Source organism: Rhinatrema bivittatum, chromosome 4 (assembly GCF_901001135.1).
Source record: "Rhinatrema bivittatum chromosome 4, aRhiBiv1.1, whole genome shotgun sequence".
NCBI classification, from domain to species: Eukaryota; Metazoa; Chordata; class Amphibia; order Gymnophiona; family Rhinatrematidae; genus Rhinatrema; species Rhinatrema bivittatum.
This window is the reverse complement of record NC_042618.1, coordinates 330,897,778-330,918,785: the sequence shown is the minus strand read 5'-3', so window position 1 is coordinate 330,918,785 and position 21,008 is coordinate 330,897,778. Positions and strand designations below refer to the sequence as shown.

At 44.2% G+C, this 21,008-nt stretch overlaps 1 protein-coding gene across 2 annotated transcripts in view; it reads right to left on the bottom strand.

Annotated features, from left to right (window-relative positions):
* Positions 1-9,383, bottom strand: part of LOC115090827 — a 124,624-nt gene extending 115,241 nt beyond the window's left edge. For both annotated transcript variants that reach the window (XM_029600377.1, XM_029600379.1), the window contains exon 1: positions 9,078-9,383. The gene's annotated coding sequence lies outside the window, so the exon portion shown is untranslated. The remainder of the gene's footprint in view (positions 1-9,077) is intronic.
* Between the last annotated feature and the right edge of the window lie 11,625 nt (positions 9,384-21,008).

The window sequence follows — 21,008 nt, the reverse complement described above, 5'->3', positions numbered from 1 at the left end:
CAGACGTTTTTCACCGCCTGATGCACCCTACCTGACAGTAATTATCTTTGCATGCTATACACTTACGCAATCTATGATAATCTTTGCTATTGTCTCCCACTGCATTGTACTGTATTAGCCTGATAACCATTACAAATTGCTCCTCCCAAATCCTCTCCCCACCAACCCCCACCAACCCCCCCTTATCATCCCGTCTTCCACCATCTAAGCTCTACCTATCTACCATGCCCCCCTATTCTGTCACCAACTCAGAACACCTCGCCTCCATCTTGCGAGCCCCCCAGCCCAGCGTAAGTCCCTCCTCCCTAACATCATCTCTCCACTAACACAACTACTAGGACTCACCACCTTATCCCTAGTCCTATTCAATGCCCACTCCCTCACCAAAAAAACACACATCTTAGACGATCTCCTCATAGACTGCAAACCTGAAATCTGCGCAGTCACGGAAACCTGGCTCAAGGATACGGACACCGTACTGCTTAACCAACTCCCCACCCAATCCTATGACATTTTCTCCATTCCTAAACCCAGAAAAAGATGTGGAGGCATCCTTCTAGCCACCAAAAAGAACCTGAAACTCAGACCTCTGAACATCAGCTCCTCACCTAAATACAAAATTGGTCTGTTTAAATCCCATGATCTCCAAATCTGCCTTGTCTACCCCCCCCCCCCCCCCGGGCCTTCTGGAACACAATCCCTACCCCCTTATAGAATTTATCTCCGACAATATTAACATTGAAAAACCTGCCATCCTACTAGGAAACTTCAAAATCCATGTGGACTCCATTCCCCCCTCCCCATTATGTGAAACCCTCCTGGCTGCTCTTCAGGCCATAGACTTCACCCAAATCATCACCGCCCCCACACATAAAGCTGGGCACACCATAGACCTCAATTTCATTAATTCCTGCATCCGCACACCATCCCCCGCCTCCTGTACTCCAGTTCCCTGGTCAGACCACTCACTCATCGAGACTCCCTGTAACCATTCTCCCTGTAACCATTCTCAAATTAACTCTTTCTCCTTCAGAAAATCCTGCTCCCCAGAGGATTTAACCTCTGCACTCACTGAATCCCTAACCAAACTAGACTGCTTCTCCCCTGAAGCGGCCCTCAGCTCATGGAACAACCTTACCCACGATATAGCCAACAAATTATGTCCTCTCATCACTCGCAAGCAACACCATGCACTTTCAAACAACAAACCATGGTACACCACAGAATTGCACCAAATGAAAAACAACCCCAGACTGAAAGAGAGAACCTGGCGTAAAGACCCAACCCAACAACATGCCACCTCTTACAAATCATCCCTACACACATACCGCCTCTCAATTCAAAAAACCAAACATGTCTACTACGCCGCCAAAATACATCAATACATGTACAATCCCAAAGCCCTGTTCTCTTATGTTGCTGCCCTCACCAAATCTACCCCCCCTCCCATCACTGATACTGAAGCCAGCACAAAATGCGAGGAACTCGCCCTCTTTTTCCATAACAAAATAACTAACATCCTCCTCTGATTCACTCTCACAGCCCCTCCCCTTGTCTCCCAACCACCACACCACTCACAACACTACATTAGACTCCATCGACCTCACATCCTCCAAGGAAATCGAGTCTATTCTCAAAAAAATCAAGCCCGCTTCCCACCCCTCTGATACCATCCCCACCAAAACCCTCCTAATCATTCCCAGTACTATTGCCAAACCTCTAGCTGACATTTTTAACTGCTCCCTCTCCACTGGCACAGTACCCGATTCCCTAAAACACGCAGTTGTCAAACCCCTGATAAAAAAAAACATCCCTAGACCCTAAAGATCCGGCCAACTACCATCCCATCTCTAATCTCCCCCTCATCGCCAAAATCATGGAAAAGGTTGTGAACACCCAACTTATGGACTACCCTGAAGACAACAACATCCTTCACCCCTCTCAATTTGGCTTTCGCAAAAACTTGAGCACCGAAACTTTACTACTCTCCCTCACTGATGCCCTCCTCACTGGCCTTGACCAAGGTCATAGCTTCATCATTGCCTTCCTTGACATCTCCGCAGCCTTTGACACGATAAGCCAGAACATCCTCATCTCCCATCTAGCTGACAATGGCATCTCTGGTGCAGCCCTCCTCTGGTTCAAATCCTACCTGGCTAATAGACAATTCTCTGTTAAACTAGGCATCTCTGAATCCACACACTTCTCCCTCTCCCAAGGAGTCCTCCAAGGCTCCTCCTGTCCTCCACTCTATTTAATATTTACCTCCTGCCCCTCTGCCAGCTACATTCTGAACTCAACCTCAAATTCTACATCTATGCGGATGATGTACAAATCATCATACCAATACAGGAATCCATCTCCACAATGCTAAAATTCTGGGAGAAATGCCTCATATCCATCAATTCCATACTCACCAACCTACACCTTGCCCTTAATTCCACAAAAACTGAACTCCTCCTTATCCACAACCACCAAACGCTTAAGTTCTCCCCTGCCAATGACCCAGCTGCCAGCACCTTCACCTCACAGCCTCCAGTATGAAACCTTGGTGTCCTAATTGATCCACATCTAAACCTAAAAAAACACATTAATTCTGTCCTAAAAGCTCAATATCATAAAAAAGCTCAAACCCCTTACTCCACACCCACGATCTCAGAACTGTCATCCAAGCCACCCTATCATCCAAGATGGACTACTGCAATTCATTGTATCTAGACCTTCCCTACTCCACTATCAAACCTCTCCAAATGCTACAGAATGCCACCGCTAGAATCATCATGAATGCCCGCAAATCAGACCATATAACCCCCCTCCTCAAAGACCTACACTGGCCCCCTATCTCATCACGCATCCTATTTAAGACCCTTACCATTATGCACAAATCCATCCACAAAAGCAATTCCTCCAGGCTCAGCAAACCTTTCCGATTCATACACTCCTCCCGCCCAACCAGAGCAAACCTCAAAGGTACCCTACATATCCCACCTCTCAAGAATGCCCGTCTCACATCAACAAGGGACCGTGCCTTATCAATTGCTGGCCCCATGCGCTGGAATGCTCTACCCACAAACCTCTGCCTTGAGCCCTGCCCCTTTAAATTCAAGAAAATGCTAAAGACCTGGCTTTTCCACCAGGCATTCCCAGACTAGATCCATGCACCGCTCTACACCACCTCCTCCCACCTTGCAGTTAACACTATCCCACACTAAGTAATACACTAATATGTTTATATGTTAATATGTTACCTCTCTAGTTATTCTTCAGGCTCACCAATAGAGCCTCCTCCAGCTGCAGCACCGTTGTTGCAACATGTTACTCTTGTTGTCCCTCTCCCCCCTCCCTGTTCATTGTATTTTCCCACCTATTGTTTCGATGTAAACCGATATGATGTGCATTCTAATATCGGTATAGAAAAGCTGTTAAATAAATAAATAAATACATATTAATTACATGCACTGCTGTGGTACCAACCAGAAAACTGCAAAAAGAAAAAGACACCTGCAGTCATATGTAATTGGGACTATTGTAAAGCATGCAGGCCGTCAGAAAGCTTTAAGTAAACTAAATTACAATATGGTAAACTTCCCATACAAAACCAGCACTGTCAGCCCTCAAACAATAGCAACACTAGCTATGAAAAGACAACACTGCAAATATTACACCAGGCCCTAAAACACCAATACACCGAATATTAAGAAAACAGAACAAGCCTGACATAAACTACATGCTAAACCCAAAATCCACTAATGTAGGTAATAATCACACTCATAAAATTGAAGAACCCACATCCACTAAACCTCAATTATTTTCTTTTTTTCTTTTATTTCAACCTTATATATCTCTAAAACGAGTAAAAATTCACAAATCTTCTGTATAGACAAAAATTCTTCCACGTAGAAAAACATTTTTTTTAATGGAACGTGGTTGTTTCATAAACATGAATCAGGAAGTACCATCCATGTTACCTCTGTTCTTATATGTAATCACGAACAAACCACCGTCCACCTTATATTATTTATTAATCGTTTTCTCAAAACTTCAAAAACTTCAAACCAGTGAATTTTTGTCTAAAAAATGAGAATAGTCCACCACTTGAATCCCCAAAGTCAAATTTTTTTGGAAAAAGATGTTTTACAATGATGATATATCTTTCCTCATTCAACGCTGATCACTTTTCATTATTAGCTCAGCCCATGCTGATAAATAAGTCACTGAGGAACAAGTCCACGGTAGTGCTTTATCCCGACATGGCCAGGTTTCAAAACAAATTCTTCTTCAGAGGAAACCGCTTACCCCAAAACTCATCTCAGCTCACAATGATGTATACCTATTTCATCTGAATAAATCTCGCTCTTTCACATCTCAGCTCGCTCGTGATCCGCTGCATGTGTACTCTTACAAGATGGCGAGTGGTGGACTAGTCTCATTTTTTAGACAAAAATTCACAATGAATACTGGTTTGAATTTTTTGAAGTTTTGAGAAAACGATTAATAAATAATATAAGGTGGACGATGGTTTGTTCGTGATTACAAATAAGAACAGAGGTAACCTGGCTGGTACTTCCTGATTCATGTTTATGAAACAACCATAGAAACATAGAAACATAGAAATGACGGCAGAAGAAGACCAAACGGCCCATCCAGTCTGCCCAGCAAGCTTCACTTTCCATTAAAACATTTTTTTTCTATGTAGAAGAATTTTTGTCTATATAGAAGATTTGTGAATTTTTACTCGTTTTAGAGATATATGAGGATAAACTACATACTAGCAAAATACCTCACCTCAGTCACACATGCAGAACACAGACAGATCCTCACCAAATACAGAATAAAGAGAAAGTATAACTAAAAACATGCAGACAAAAACTAAATTGGAAACCGAAACAAGTCTGACTCTGTGTGCCGTGCAACAATGGGAAAACAAACATCACCATTCTTCATTAAACATTAAACAATAAAATCTAGATATATAAACTATTAATCATAATAGTAAAACCATACTCATTAAAAGAATAAATATTTAAAAGCAGATGATGAATAGAACGTCCATTGATTAAAAACATTTAACATTGTTTTCTTAAATTTTCCAAACATCAATAAAATATTTCAAAACAGAAGACACATCAAATAACACCCAATAATTAAAACTAAGGCTAAAAAAAAAAAAAATCCCCTGCTCTCCATACCTGGGAACTCTAGACTCAGTCACCCTGAGATTGTCATGGATTCGTCAGGGATAGGAGGTGTGCACAAAAGTTCTCATCTCTCTCAAATATATACACTCTCTAGCAATCATGTTTATTCTTATACAAAGTCCCTTATATTCTCTCACACACATGCTAACTGGTCACACATGTTCACTGGTTTAAATAGTCTTTTTGCTCACACATATGCTCATTGACTCACTGTTCTCTCTCGCTCACACACATGTTCTGCAAACCACAGCAAGCATTATTATGTACTAGTGCAACAACATTAAACGTTAAGCAATAAAGTCAAGAAATACAAAACATCATTCATAATATTAAAACCATACTAATAAAAAGAATAAATATGTCAAGCAGGCAACAGCCAATGAACATTCATTAATTAAAATGACTCACTTTTTTTTTTTTTATAATTTTCCAAATTCCAAATATTTGAAACAGCAGACAAATGACATTTAAAATAATAGGATTAAAAATCTCCAGCATTCCATACCTAGGATCTTTGGATTTCCAGTCTCCCACAGATTGTTGTGGATTGGGGAAGGGGGGCTTCACAATCTTTATCCTCTCTCCCCCCACACACATGCTGTCACATAGACAGGCTCTCTCTCTCACTCACATATATGCTGTCACATACACAGGCTCTCTTGCTCTCACACACCCATGCAGTCTCTCTCATTTTCACATACACACAGACTCTCACAGACACAGGCAGGCTGTCTTGCTCTCTCATGCATACACAGTCTCTCAGCCATACGCAGGCTCTCTCGCTCTCTTATACACACTGGATCTCACACATACATGCAGGCTTTGTTGCTCTCATATACATGCAGGCTCTGACACACACATTTGATCACTTTCTCATGTACACATGCAGGCTCTCACACACTACCACATGAAGGCTGACTCATACATACAGTGCAGGGGCTCTCTCTCACACACATACACACAAGCATATACACCTATAGCTTTCACTTCTCCCTTTCTTCTGGGCCTTGTCTTTGCCACTGTTGGATAACAGTGCTGCTCCTCACTGCCCGGAGGGAGGGGAAGGAAGCCACTGTTACTGCGCAGCTCCTGCAAAGTTAGTGGGGAGGAGGAGGGTCACGCGTCCTTGCAGGCCTCTGTCCTGGGCTCCAGAACAGCTGTTTCCCGGCCACAGCAAGACGGGTTGTGCCGTGTCTTTGCAGGCTCTCTCCCAGCACTTGAATGACGGCCCCGAACGGCTGTCTCTCAGTCATGCCAGGATGGGTTCTGCCGCGGCCTTGCAGGCTTCTCTCCCGGCCCCGGAATGGCTTTCTTCCGGTCGTGGCAGGATGGCTTCTGCCGCAGCCTTGCAGGCCTCTCTCCAGGCCCTGCATGTTTCTCGTCGGGCCACAGCAAGGATGGCCAACATTTCCACAGACCAGGACTGGACACTTGAGGAACGGGGGTGGGGAGAAGAAATATGGTGTCCCTCATTAGCATAAATTTTATACCCAGCCAGTGAACTGCCTAATCACTGTATCTCTGTATGCATTAAAGGGCGATAATGAATTGACAGGCTGCACACAGGCAACAATTTCTCTTACAGCGTCTCAGCGCAATGAAGGGGAACCCCTGCCACTCAGCTGCTCCCCATTTCAATTTCTCATTGATTAATGATTATAAGTGGGCGTTGGTGGGTAGCACAAAGTTTTTCCTGTGTCCCTCTCCATATACATACACATTCATTCTGTCACACACAAACACACTTACTCATAGTGCGCCCTCTCTCTTTCACACATGATCTCACGTCCGAAGCATGCTGGTCAGGGAAGGGGGAAAAGAAAGGAGATCCAGGGCTATCAGAAGAGGCAAGCAACTGCCCTCGGTGCCAGACCCAGGGGGCACTAATGCACCACATCATGGGGCTGGCCACCATTGTAGTGGAACAAGGATTCCTTAGCCCCTATGTGGCTGCCAGTCATGTCATCCAAGGAGGTACTGCCTGCCCCCCCCTCCCTCCACCAGCCATAATACTTACATTACCCAGGGTACTGATCATAAGAACATAAGAACATAAGAAATTGCCATGCTGGGTCAGACCAAGGGTCCATCAAGCCCAGCATCCTGTTTCCAACAGAGGCCAAACCAGGCCACAAGAACCTGGCAATTACCCAAACACCAAGAAGATCCCATGCTACTGATGCAATTAATAGCAGTGGCTATTCCCTAAGTAAACTTGATTAATAGCAGTTAATGGACTTCTCTTCCAAGAACTTATCCAAACCTTTTTTGAACCCAGCTATACTAACTGCACTAACCACATACTCTGGCAACAAATTCCAGAGCTTTATTGTGCGTAGAGTGAAAAAGAATTTTCTCCGATTAGTCTTAAATGTGCTACTTGCTAACTTCATGGAATGCCCCCTAGTCCTTCTATTATTCGAAAGTGTAAATAACCGAGTCACATCTACTCGTTCAAGACCTCTCATGATATTAAAGACCTCTATTATATCCCCCCTCAGCCGTCTCTTCTCCAAGCTGAAAAGCCCTAATCTCTGCAGCCTTTCCTCATAGGGGAGCTGTTCCATCTCCTTTATCATTCTGGTTGCCCTTCTCTGTACCTTCTCCATTGCAACTATATCTTTTTTGAGATACGGTGGGGATGCTGGGCAGAGAAAGAGCCAGGAAAGGGGTACAGGCATGGAAGAAGAATAGAGGAGAGAGCTTAGAAGAATGAGAATGAGAGAAAGCGGAGGATGAATGGTGTAGGAGAGGAGGTACGAAAAACAGAATGACGAGACGAAAGAAAAGGGGAAAGGAGAGAAGCATGAGTAAGGGCAAAAAGAGAGAAAGAGGAGAAATATTATTAAAATAGCTACTGCTGAAAGAAAGAGACAAAGAGGGTCTGTGATTATTAAAAATTTGCAGGAGTATTTTTACCAGGCCATGCCTTATAATTAGGCTACCTTTGCTTTTGTTTATTTAGTTGTTTTATTATTGTTTGTAATTCAATTTTCCATGTATAGTTTTATACATGTTTTTATTGTAAACCGCTTGGATAATTTGTCTTACAGGCAATGTATGAAACTTAATAAATTATAAAAATATTAATAATAATAAAGGAAGAGACAAAACAAATAGAAAAGGAAGGAGAACACTAGATAGAGAGAGAGAGAGGAGGAAAACATAAAATGCAACAAAGACAAGGGCATTGAATGAGAAAAAGAGCCAGAAAATCAAGCCAGAGATACCAAAGATTGGAAACTTTACTGCCCGACAGAAAATGTTGATAATTCAGTATAAAATACTGCACTTGTAAATTTCGTTTTTCTTCACTAACCTCCTGAAAGCTAACCACAAAGCTATCGAGTTGGTGCAACAGAAAGGGTTCACCTGCAGTTTGTTTGTTGTCCTGAACTGTGCATATTTACATGGACTACTAACAGGGCATACTTTGGATCGGTAACAGGGACAGCTCTAGAAAACTGCAGAAAGGCGAGGCTGCAGAAAGGCGAGGCTTGCTTCTCCGCGTGCAAGGGAATTCTGTCCACAGTTCCCAGAACTGGCGTGAGACGCAACCTGAAGTGCCAGGCACTCTCAAGATTAGTGGCATTGCTGAATATTTCATTTGGCACAATAGCGTGTAACTGCCCGGAGAAGGCAAAATAGTTCCGCAGGCCCAACTGCGCGTTGTGTGGTTGACTTAAAATCACTTTAGAGATAATAGAGGGCAATTCTTGTTCCCTGTTAAGTCACGTTCAGAACTTTGACACTGAAAAACATCATCCCCCCTTTCAGGAAAAACAAAACCAAACCCTGGGAAGAACGTGAATTACTGAGTAATGGAGAACAAGGGCAAGAAGCAGTAACAGTATTTCCGAATCAGAAAATGTAACATACCTTAAGGGCACCGGTCATCTGCCTTTCAGAAAACTCGCAGGCTGGGGTCAAGTCTAGGGACAAGTTCCATAGCCGGGGAAAGCAAAAGCTCCCGCTGCCCACTCTTACCGAGGCTGCTGCAGTTTGTTTCCCTGCTACCACAATACGTTGTACTCTACTTTCACTTTCCATCTTTGGCTTCTGCACATTATTTCTTAATCTCATTAGACGGCATAGCATCTTAACTATTGTACTGGCAATCAAGTCATAGTAACTGGGTAATAATTTGATTTATCAGTTTCGATCCGGCTTTTCTAGTGTCATTGCCCGAGGCAGGTTACAAAAGCATAAAACTAAAGAGGTCAAAGTGCTCTAGAACACACTGATATAATTAAGGTTGCAGAAACATCCATTCAGCCAGCTCCCCGGTGAAAGGGCTAACTACCTGGGGATGTTGGACCTACATGAAAACTGCAAAGAATTATTAATAATATTTAATGTCAAATGAGTAAACTGAAGCATTGAAAAATACAGTCCCCTAACATGCCCCATGGTCACACAGGAAATCTGTAGCCAAACAAGAATTAAAATCCATAGCATAGGAGTTCTCCTCACTCAAGGATGACTGCTTTCCAGTTAGTTTATGCCTTCCCTCTATTCTTCTATAAATAATTAAGAACCTTATTTTCAAACATGTCCATATGGCTCCACGGGGTTCATAAGGATTTGATCAAGTATTTTAGAACCTACACAGAGCCATCTGTGTAGGCTCAATATTGCCTCCAAACTATGCATGTACTAGAGATCCAAGTATGTGCAATATTTTGCACACACTTAGGATCTAGTTATGCCTGGGTGGGTTCATTCCAAAATCGCCTCTCAGAACCAAAAGCTGAATTTCTCAGCCAGGGATGTAGCCAGGCTGGCCATAACAATTGTCCAGAACGAGGACCTACTCTTCCCCATACGAGAGGTCAGGCACAATTGCCAGGTGCATAAGCTAGGCCTGGCGGGGCCTGCACCATGAATTTAATCGTGGAGTCTCCTAGACCTAAGAGGAAAATGCTTGGAGGGAAGTAGGGAATAAAAAATCAAATAAAGAGAGGACATAAAAGGTGCTTGTGCAAAATGACTTAAATCTGCATGCTGTTTTGGACAGATGCTAGAGAAAAAGCTTCAAGTTTTAAGGTGTTTTAAGATGTTTCCTCACACGTGGACACACAGGAACAGTGTGCAGCCCTGTATCCAGAGCTTGTGGGTGCAGGACAGTCCTGCAAGGAGCTTCAGATGACAGCACTAATGCCCTTATAGCACTAGGAAAACTCGAGAGGTTATGGCACAGGGCAAAGGACAGCCAAGATTACAGCTCTTAACATTAAAGTGTCATTTGCAATGACATGCTTTGGCCAGGGGTGGGGGTATGTTTGCTGGAAATCTAATACGTATATAGATGTTAGAAAGACCTGTGAAGAGCCATTGTTAAGGGTGGGTCAAGGTCACTGTTGCCTCTAAGCTACGCACATGTGTGGCCGTGTGCAACTTTTAGCCTCTCGTGCAGAGATTGGATCAGGCGGGGATAAACCAAACCTCTGCTCAAACCAATCTGTGACATTACACCTCCCTACATCCTCCTGGGCAGCAGGAGACATGTTTATCCAAACGTCATATCCTGGTGCCATAGGGCCAATCTCGCAGCTCTTACCACGAGATCAGCCCCGCAGCAGCAGGAGATGGCGTTTGATAAATGTGACTCCTGCTGCCGCCCACTACACAACTTAGCGGGCTACTACAGAGTCTATCTCGTGAATGCTGAAGAGAGAGATAAGGAGAGAAGGCATGGAAGCTACCAGTGGATCCCATCCCACTGGCAGCAGAAGAGAGCAGGAAGACACAGAAGCAAACAGTGGATCCCATCCCGCTGGTGGCCGAAAAAAGGATGAGGATGTGATGGTCACCAGTGGACTCTATCCTGCTGGTGGCCAAATAGAAGAGGAGGCTGTGAAAGCCACCAGTGCACCCCATCCCGCTGGTGGCTGAAGATGAAGCTCAAGCCCTATGTGCATGTCTGTGGCTGGGTGAGAGCCTGGGTGTGGGTGTGGGATGGTGACTGCCTGTATGTGGAGGTGACTGCTCGTGTCTGTGTGTGTATGAGTTCCTGGGTGTTGGGTGAGAGCCAGGCTGTATGTGTGTGTGTATGGGGGGCGAGGGGGGGGCTGCCTTTGTGTGGGTGTGGATGACTACCTGGGTGGTGAGATGCTGTGGGTTTGTGTGTGTGAGAGAGAGGCTGTATGTATGTGGGGGTTAAGATTGTATATATGGGGAAGAGTGAGTGAGAGGCTGTGTGTGTGTGTATGTGCGTGTGTGACTGAGTGAGCTCCTGTGGGTGGGGGTGTTTGTGTGACTGCCTGTGTGTGGGTGCCTACCTTCTGTGTGTAGGGTGAGGGTAAGAGCCTGTGAGTGGTTGAGAGCCTGAGTGTGTGTTTGTGGGTGGGTGACAGGCTGTGTGAGTGTATGTGAGAGACAAGCTGTGTATTTGTGGAGCTGGGGTTTGAGAGCCTGTGTGTGTGTATGGGAGTGGGTGGCTGGGTGAGAGCCTTTGTGTAGGGATGTGTGTGTGTGTGTGGAAGGAGGGAGGAAGGGAAGTCAAGAACACAGGTGGACAAAGAAAAAAACAGAAAGGGATCATGGAAAAAAAAAGTCTGGGACCAACTGATTAGAAAAATAAGATCAGACAAAAAAGGTGAAAATAAAATTTGCATTTTAAGTGATTGGCATATGTTATCTTTTGGAATATGCATTACATAGTGAGGTAATATTTTGTTCTTTCTTCAGTATTCTACTGTTCAGAGTATGCTTTCTCAGGCTTTCCATTTTGTTTTTGTCTGCAGGTTTCTGTTTCTAATTTGTAGTCCCTTGTACTATATTTGGTGAGAGTCTGTCTAAGTTCTGCATCTGTAATTGAAATGCAGTATTTCTGCCTGCATGTAGATTTTCTGTAGGGCTTTGTTCTGTTAACCCCAGCAGGTGGTGTATTAGTATTCTAGGGCATAGTATATTATTTGCATTGCTACCTGTCATACAGGCCGATACAGTAAGGGCGCGTAAGAAAAAGTGCGGCAGTGCCGGGCGCCTGCTCGTTTGCCGTGTGCACAGTCCGGATCACATACCACTTGATACAGTATTTAAATGGCATGCAAATGCAAGCCGCGTCCAAAGCGTGTCCATGAAGCGTCCATGAAGCGCAATCCATTTTACTGTATAGAGCGCTATACAGCGCCTATACAGTATCCTGGGTGCGCTGGTACCTGTCATTTCAAATGTCATTTCAAATGACAGGCACTAGGAAGTGGATGGTTCTCCTATGCTCGGGCATCGGGGATTGCCAGTCCTCTCTCCCCCCCCCCCCTCCCGAAGCAAGGCGCAGGGCGAAAATCGACTCGGCATGTTATTAAAGAAAATAGAAATTGTAACTAAAGTAAACTTACTGCATGCTTCCAGCAGCTCCAGTCCTCTCTCCCCTCCTCCCGAGGCGCCCACCGCGGCTCCTTTGCCTCCCGGGGGCAGCTGGCGGCGAAAGCGGCTTCCAGAAGCCCCGCCCGCCTTCACTGCTTGAGCACCCAAATTTGACGTGCGTTCATGCCCCTTCGCTGGCATTGTGTTGCTGTGAGCATAAAATTGATAGGCTTTTTGCACCAAAAAAAGCAGTGCTCACAGGATAATGAAACAGACACAATCCTTAGAGGGAACATTGGCTAAGATTAAGCTGCCATGAATGGAAACATGCCATTGTGGATGCCATGAAACCTGCATCATACAATTATGACTTGGGGAAAGAAAAAGACTTTAATTAAAAAAATTATCTGTCCTCTGGTAGCTTGGAATGGTAGATGCCTGGGGTCCCTTAGAGATGGGAAGGTGGTCCTGGAGAGGAGCTGGGCATATTTTCTTTTATTTTGGGGAGTTTTGGGGGCTATTGATGGCCAGTAGCTTTAGTCTGATGGAGAGAGAGGTCCACTGGGGGTCTGAGCAGCCGTGGAGAGGAGAATATGCAGTCATGGAGTGGAGAGCGAATTGACTCCTGAGGTTCATTAGGCCTGTGGTGGGGTCCAGAGTATGAAAAATCCCTTAAGGGAAAACCTCCTGGGTTTTCCCCAGAAGGCCCCCTAGTCTGGCTTTGTATACCTCTATCTGTATACATTCAAAAGCTTAAAAGAAAATTTGTAATCACTCAAGACAAAATGCAGTAAGCAACTTCCTCAAAAATGTGTTATCTGATTGTATACAAACCGATGAAACAGGTCACCAGCAGCAACCCAGAATATGAGAGCTCTGAAGTGGCACAGTAGAAATTCACACCTTTATATGATCTTGAGATAATAATAACAAGCCATAAACAAATCAGCAGTCAGTGCATCATACACTATTTCCATATTTGTCCTTAACCTGTCCTCTACTGTTGAAGACATAGCAAAGCAAAGTGGATCGGCCATCAATGCCCTTCAGCAAGAAGTTGTCCTGAAAAGGCCTTGGACATGTTACTAGTCAAAGAAGGAGGTATTTGTGATAAACATCACTTACTGTATCTACAATGATAAACAAGGGGACATTCAGAAATCTGTCCTTATTCTATGAGATTTAGCTAATCAGGCCCATGAACTGGGTGTGGGTGTATGAAAATTGACAGGGATTGGGATATTTTGAGCATTGGTTCATTGTTTGGGGTTTGGGAAGGAAAATTGCTCACTTCATACTTTTGATAGTTGTTGGATTAGTTATGATATTATCTGTGTGTTTTCTTGTGCAATGCCTTGTGGTCTTTCTGCAGGAACAACATCTCCTCTGTGTCTTTAACAACCCTCATGGCTGTTGACACTCTTCCTCAACCTCCATCACTCTTGGACTTTCCAGAGACATCTTCGCTGTTGAGCTATCACAGAGCTGAATGGTTACCTGAATGACATCAGTTACAGTGGATGCAGGGAGAATTTCCTCAAGATTTTGCTCAGTAACTTAGCTTAGGGATATGATGACTGATAGCCTAAAAAGGAAGGGAACTGTTATAAATTTCAGGAATTCCAGCTTGAATTCATTTGTTAATAAAAGCTGTCATAACATATGAGACTGTGCTTTAGGCCCATGCAAAAACCTTCCACCCCACCCCCACCCCCCTCCAGCATAAGAGGTTGGTTCCCATAATGACTTCCCCTTTCACACAATTCCTTGGGCTATCACTCTTCTCTATAACACTTTTCAATGCCCAATCCCTCACAAAAAAAACAAACATATCCTCAATGACTATCTATTGGACTCACAACCGGACATCTGCGCAATCACGGAAACCTGGCTGAAACCCACAGACATAGCTTTAACCAACCAACTACCTCTACAGCTTTATGATCTTTTCCCAGTTCCTAGACTTAAAAAAAGAGGCGATGGCCTTCTCTTAGCAGCAAAAAAAGAGCTAAGATTAACTCTTCAGAATACAAAACCTGTTTCCAGACTCAAAATCGCTCTCTTCAATTCAAACAACTACAAATCTGCCTAATCTATGCCCCCGGGACTTCTAGACTCAGATCCTTCTCCCATCATCGGGCTCATCACCAAACACATCAACACTGATGCCCCAGCCATCATCATGGGAGACTTCAACCTCCACGTTAACTCGACTCCTCACTCCTCCAATTGCGAAGCTCTACTATCTTCCTTCAAGGCCATGGGTTTCACACAAATCATCAACAGTCCCACGCACAAAGCTGGTCATACATTGGATCTCATCTTCATAAATTCAGGCCTCACCCAAACTTTCCCACCCTGATGCTCCCCAATCCCATGGTCCGACCACTGGATGATCACCACTGACCTCTCCATCATGTAAAACCCAGCCCCCCCCCTCCCCAAAACAATCCATTTCAGGAAACCCTGTTCCATGGACGACCTCAGTTCGCACCTCTCGACGGAACTAGTTAACCTCGATCTTTCTGATGCAGACTCGGCCCTTGCCTCATGGTTCAACATTACTAACAATGTGGCAGATAAAATATGCCCTCTGATGACAAAAGAGTTAAACCCTTCCCTCAAGAACAAAAAACCCTGGTTCACACCGGAACTGAAAAAACTCAAACAAGAACTAAGACACAAAGAACATTTATGGCGCAAGAAACCCTCCACAGCTTCATTATCTGCGTACAAAACTTCCATGCACAGCTACAGAAACATCATCCTCCGCACAAAATACATAACTTCTTCTTTGACACTAGGGCCTTGTTCTCCTACGTCGCAGATGTTACAAAACCTACCCCACCTGCTATCCCCGACGACCAAGCCCAATCCAAGTCCTCAGAACTTGCTATATTCTTTGAGAAAAAAATCTCCAACCTCATAGCTCCGCTTGACTCCGCAAAGATACGGCCACCCCCCCACCCCCTTACACCTCCACCATAGGCCAGAAAGCAAACTTTGAATCATTCGAACCCACTACTTCCCTCGAAATAGAAACCATTCTCAAGAAAATGAAACCCTCTTCTCATCAGACGGACTCTATCCCCTCTAAGCTACTGCTCACCATCCCAAACACTATCTTTAAGCCAGTCGCAGAAATTATCAACTGCTCCCTATCACAAGGATTAGTACCGGATTCTCTGAAAATCGCCACTCTTAAACCGCTACTAAAGAAACCCAACCTGAATCCTATGGACCCTGCTAACTTTCGCCCCATCGCCAACCTACCATTTACCGCCAAACTCATGGAGAAAATTGTCAACAACCAACTCTCAGAATACCTAGATGAACACAAGATACTTGCCCCAGCCCAATTTGGATTCCGTAAATCACTTAATACTGAATCCCTTCTAATCTCGCTTACAGACAGCATCCTCACGGGCCTTGAAAAAAAGACATCTTATCTTCTGGCACTGCTTGATATATCAGCTGCGTTCGACACCGTGAATCACTCCATCCTCATCAACCATCTCTCAGACATCGGCATCTCAGGAACAGCCCTCAACTGGTTCAAGTCTTTTCTCTGCAATTGGAACTTCAAGGTCAGAATAAGTAACAAAGAATCTCACCCCGTCAAGTCTACCCTTGACGGGGTGAGATTCTCTATTTAACATTTATCTCCTCCCCCTCTGCAAATTCCTTGCAAATCTAAAGGTAACTTACTTCATCTACGCCGATGATGTGCAGATTCTCATTCCAGTTACAGAATCTATCTCTAAAACCCTCAACTTCTGGAACAGTTATCTACAGTCTATCAACCTCCTCCTCACCAGCCTTAACTTAGTACTCAACACATCCAAAACCGAACTACTGCTCATCTCACAGGATGACAATGCACTGGTGGTCAACAACCTCCCTTCGCCCCAAACGACCTCCATCACCCATGTGAGAGACCTCGGCGTAATTCTAGACAACCGTCTGAACCTAAAAAAATTTGTCAATAACACCACAAAAGAATGTTTTTACAAACTACAAATCTTAAAAAAGCTGAAACCCCTCCTACACTTCCACGACTTCCGCACGGTACTCCAAGCCATCATATTCTCAAAAATAGACTATTGCAATTCCCTTCTACTCGGCCTTCCAGCTAACACCATCAGACCTCTACAGATGCTACAGAACACCGCCGCAAGGATCTTGACCAATACCAGCAGAGGAGAGCATTTTACCCCCATTCTTAAGAATCTACACTGGCTCCCCATTAAATTCAGAATCCTGCACAAAGTCCTAAGATACACAAGACCATTCACTCTCAGACCACTCTTGAGCTAAATATCCCACTTTGGCATCACATGTCCTCCAGATCAATCAGAACAGCATACAAAGGTATCCTATATGCATCCCCCGCCAAGTCCTCGCTTAGGAAACGCACCTTCTCCACCGCTGGTCCCGCACAATGGAATGCTCTTCCCCCGGACCTTCGCCAAGAACCCTGCCAGCAGACGTTTAAGAAAAAGCTTAAGACGTGGCTTTTCAAAATAGCTTTTCCTTAAAGAACTGATGCTTCTCACGGACACAATACGTCGCATGACACTTTTCCTACCACAGTTATGAATGTTCTCCCCTCAGTTATCCAATTGTTTTATGATCATGTGCTTGTTTTACCTCTCCTACCTTGTTCATGTCTATTCCATTGTTTTTTGATATAACCCTGTTCAAGTGTTCGATGTAATTCTAACCTTGGTTCTCTGTAAACCAATGCGATATGTCCTTTTCATGAACCTCGGTATAGAAAAAGTTTAAATAAATAAATAAGATGGCAGAAACAGCTAAAGGCAGGAAAATTGAAAATGATATAGCTACAACACTAGATTTAATAAGTAAATATATAATTCTTAGAAGCTAAAGATTGCCATGTATAGCAATATTTGAAGTTGTTTACTCTCAGAGTTAATCGTTAGTGCATGTAGGCAAATCGTAAGCAAATGCATAAAAATTAGTTACACAAATTAAGTATAAATTCTTGGAATTCATTGAATATCAATGAATGTCTCAAGAAAAAAGGGGAGAACAATGGAGCTGTGTAACATAAGCCACCAGCCCAGGAAACACAGAATGAAATTGAAATGGTCATCATATCCCTTAGTGTGAAGGTACTTAACTGACCTTTGAATAGTCAGATATTCAGGTAGGGGATTTGCATGTCACAGCCCCCTGGACTTCTGGAAAATTTGTAGGAAATATCACTAAAAAAATCAGAGGATTTATTTATTTATTATTATTTTTACTATACCGGTTTTCATGACATGAATCACATCAAACCGGTTTACATTTAACAAGGTGTGCAAGGTAAGAGAGAACTCAAACAACTGAAACAAGAGCATTGTAAGGAGAGTGACAGTTACAATAAAACAGGGAAATAAATAACTGGGAGCTGGAAGCGAGAAGAGGGGAAGTTAACTGATAGCAAATTATTTACAAGGTAGCAAGACTGAATCCGATATAATGTGATTTATATAGTAAATGACATTGATAACAATGTGAAGGTGATGACAGCGAAGAACAAAGTTTGTTATTTAAATCCATTTTTGATAATGTGATTGAGATGTCGGGTATAGGTCTCAGTCAGGGACTGGAAAGGCTTTTTTAAAAAGCCAAGTTTTCAGCCTTTTCCTGAATGTTGGTAGGCAGGGTTCTTGTCTCAGGTCCGCTGGGATGGAGTTCCATAAAGGTGGCCCTGCTGTTGAGAATGCTCTGACACTGAGAGATTTATGATGGAAGGTTTTTGCGTGTGGACCCTGAAGAGATTCTTTGTAAGATTCCCTGATGGGTCTGGCGGATGTGTGTTTTTTGAAAGGAATTTGTAAGTTGATCCGGGCCTGTTGGTGGATGACTTTGTAGATGGTGGTGATGGATTTGTAGATGATTCTGTAGTGGATCGGTAACCAGTGAAGGTCCTTGAGGATTGGGGTGATGTGATCAATTCTCCTAGAGTTCGTCAGGATTGTGGCAGCTGTATTCTGCACCATTTGTAGAGGTTTGGTATGGGAAGCTGGGAGACCCAGTAGTAGCGAGTTACAATAATCTAGCTTGGAGAAGATTATTGCTTGTAGAATTGTTCTGAAGTCCTGGGGGTGGAATAGAGGTTTTATTCTTTTAAGGATATGTAATAGGGATGTGAATCGTTTTTCGATGATTAAAATTATCGTCCGATAATTTTAATATCGTCTTAAACCGTTATGGAACACAATACAATAGAGATTCTAATGATTTATCGTTATAAATCGTTAGAATCGTGAGCCGGCACACTAAAACCCCCTAAAACCCACCCCCGACCCTTTAAATTAAATCCCCCACCCTCCCGAACCCCCCCCAAATGACTTACATAACCTGGGTGTCCAGCGGCGGTCCGGAACGGCAGCGGTCCGGAACGGGCTCCTGCTATTGAATCTTGTTGTCTTCAGCCGGCGCCATTTTCCAAAATGGCGCCGAAAAATGGCGGCGGCCATAGACCAACACAATTCCACGGCAGGAGGTCCTTCCGGACCCCCGCTGGACTTTTGGCAAGTCTTGTGGGGGTCAGGAGGCCCCCCCCAAGCTGGCCAAAAGTTCCTGGAGGTCCAGCGGGGGTCAGGGAGCGATTTCCCGCCGCGAATCATTTTCCGTACGGAAAATGGCGCCGGCAGGAGATCGACTGCAGGAGGTCGTTCAGCGAGGCGCCGGAACCCTCGCTGAACGACCTCCTGCAGTCGATCTCCTGCCGGCGCCATTTTCCGTACGGAAAACGATTCGTGGCGGGAAATCGCCCCCTGACCCCCGCTGGACCTCCAGGAACTTTTGGCCAGCTTGGGGGGGGCCTCCTGACTGCCACAAGACTTGCCAAAAGTCCAGCGGGGGTCCGGAAGGACCTCCTGCCGTGGAATCGTGTTGGTCTATGGCCGCCGCCATTTTTCGGCGCCATTTTAGAAAATGGCGCCGGCTGAAGACAAGATTCAATAGCAGGAGCCCGTTCCGGACCGCTGCCGTTCCGGACCGCCGCTGGACACCCAGGTTATTTAAGTCATTTGGGGGGGGGTTCGGGAGGGTGGGAGATTTAATTTAAAGGGTCGGGGGTGGGTTTTAGGGGGTTTTAATGTGCCGGCTCACGATTTTACGATTTTTTCACGATATTTTACCCCCCCAAATGGCAACAATACGATTCCCTCCCCCTCCCAGCCGAAATCGATCGTTAAGACGATCGAGGACACGATTCACATCTCTAATATGTAATTTGTGAAAGCAATCTTTGGTAGTTTGGTTGATGAATGATTTTAGGTTGAGACGGTTATCCATGATGGCTCCTAGGTCTCTTACGTGAGAGGTTTGAAGGAGGGCTGGTGGCTTTGAAGAGGTATTGTTGTTTTCCGGGAATATAAGCAGAAATTCCGTTTTCGAGGCATTGAGTATTAGGTTTAGAACGGTGAGGAGGTGGTTGATTTCTATTAGGCAGCTATCCCAGAATTCTAATGTTTTTGTAATGGATTCTTTTACAGGGATCACGATCTGGACATCGTCTGCAAAAAGGAAGTGTTTCAGGTTTAGTTTCATTAGCAGTTGGCAGAGAGGGAGCAGGTAAACATTAAAGAGCGTGGGTGAAAGGGAGGAGCCCTGCGGTACCCCTAGAGAGGATGGAAAGTAATGGGATTCTTTATTATGAATTTTGACCTTGTATCCTCTGTTGTCCAAGAAAGTTTTGAACCAGGTCAGTGCTGTGCCTTTTACTCCTATGTTTGCCAGTTGTTTTATAAGGAGGTGGTGGTTGACTGTATCGAAGGCAGCCGAAAGGTCGAGGAGGATTAATAGGTAAGCGTGACCTTTATCTATGCCGGAGAGGAGGAAGTCCGTGAGGGAGAGAAGAAGTGTTTTGGTGCTTGATTCTTTGCGAAATCCATATTGATTCGGGGACAGAATATTGTGATCCTCGATGTAATTTGATAATTGAGTGTTTACTAATTTTTCCATAACTTTAGCTATAAACGGAAGGTTGGAGATGGGGCGGAAATTGTTAGGATCGCTCGCATTTAGGTTCGGTTTTTTTAGGAGTGGTTTGATTGAGGCCGTTTTAAGGTCGTCTGGGTAGATACCCTGGGACAAGGAACAATTTATGATGTCGGCTAGAGTTTTTGATATGGTATCCGGGATTAGTAGAAGCAATTTGGACGGGATTTGATCAAACGGGTGTGATGACGGTTTCATTTTCTTCAGAACCGATTATATCTCTGAAATGGTGATGGGTTCGAAGGCATTTAGATGAATGTCTTTGTTTGGGAGAAGATATGTGCTATTGGATGTGCCCATGTTTGGTGACAGTTGTTTGAGGAGGTCAGAGATTTTTTTACTGAAATGAAGAGCCAGTTCGTCTGCTTTTGTCTGGGATAGTTCGGTTGGAATATCTGGAGTGATAGCTTTTGTGAGACTGGAGACGTAGGTGAAAAGAGCTTTAGAGTCGAAGATGAGGTGGTGGATCTTGCTGGC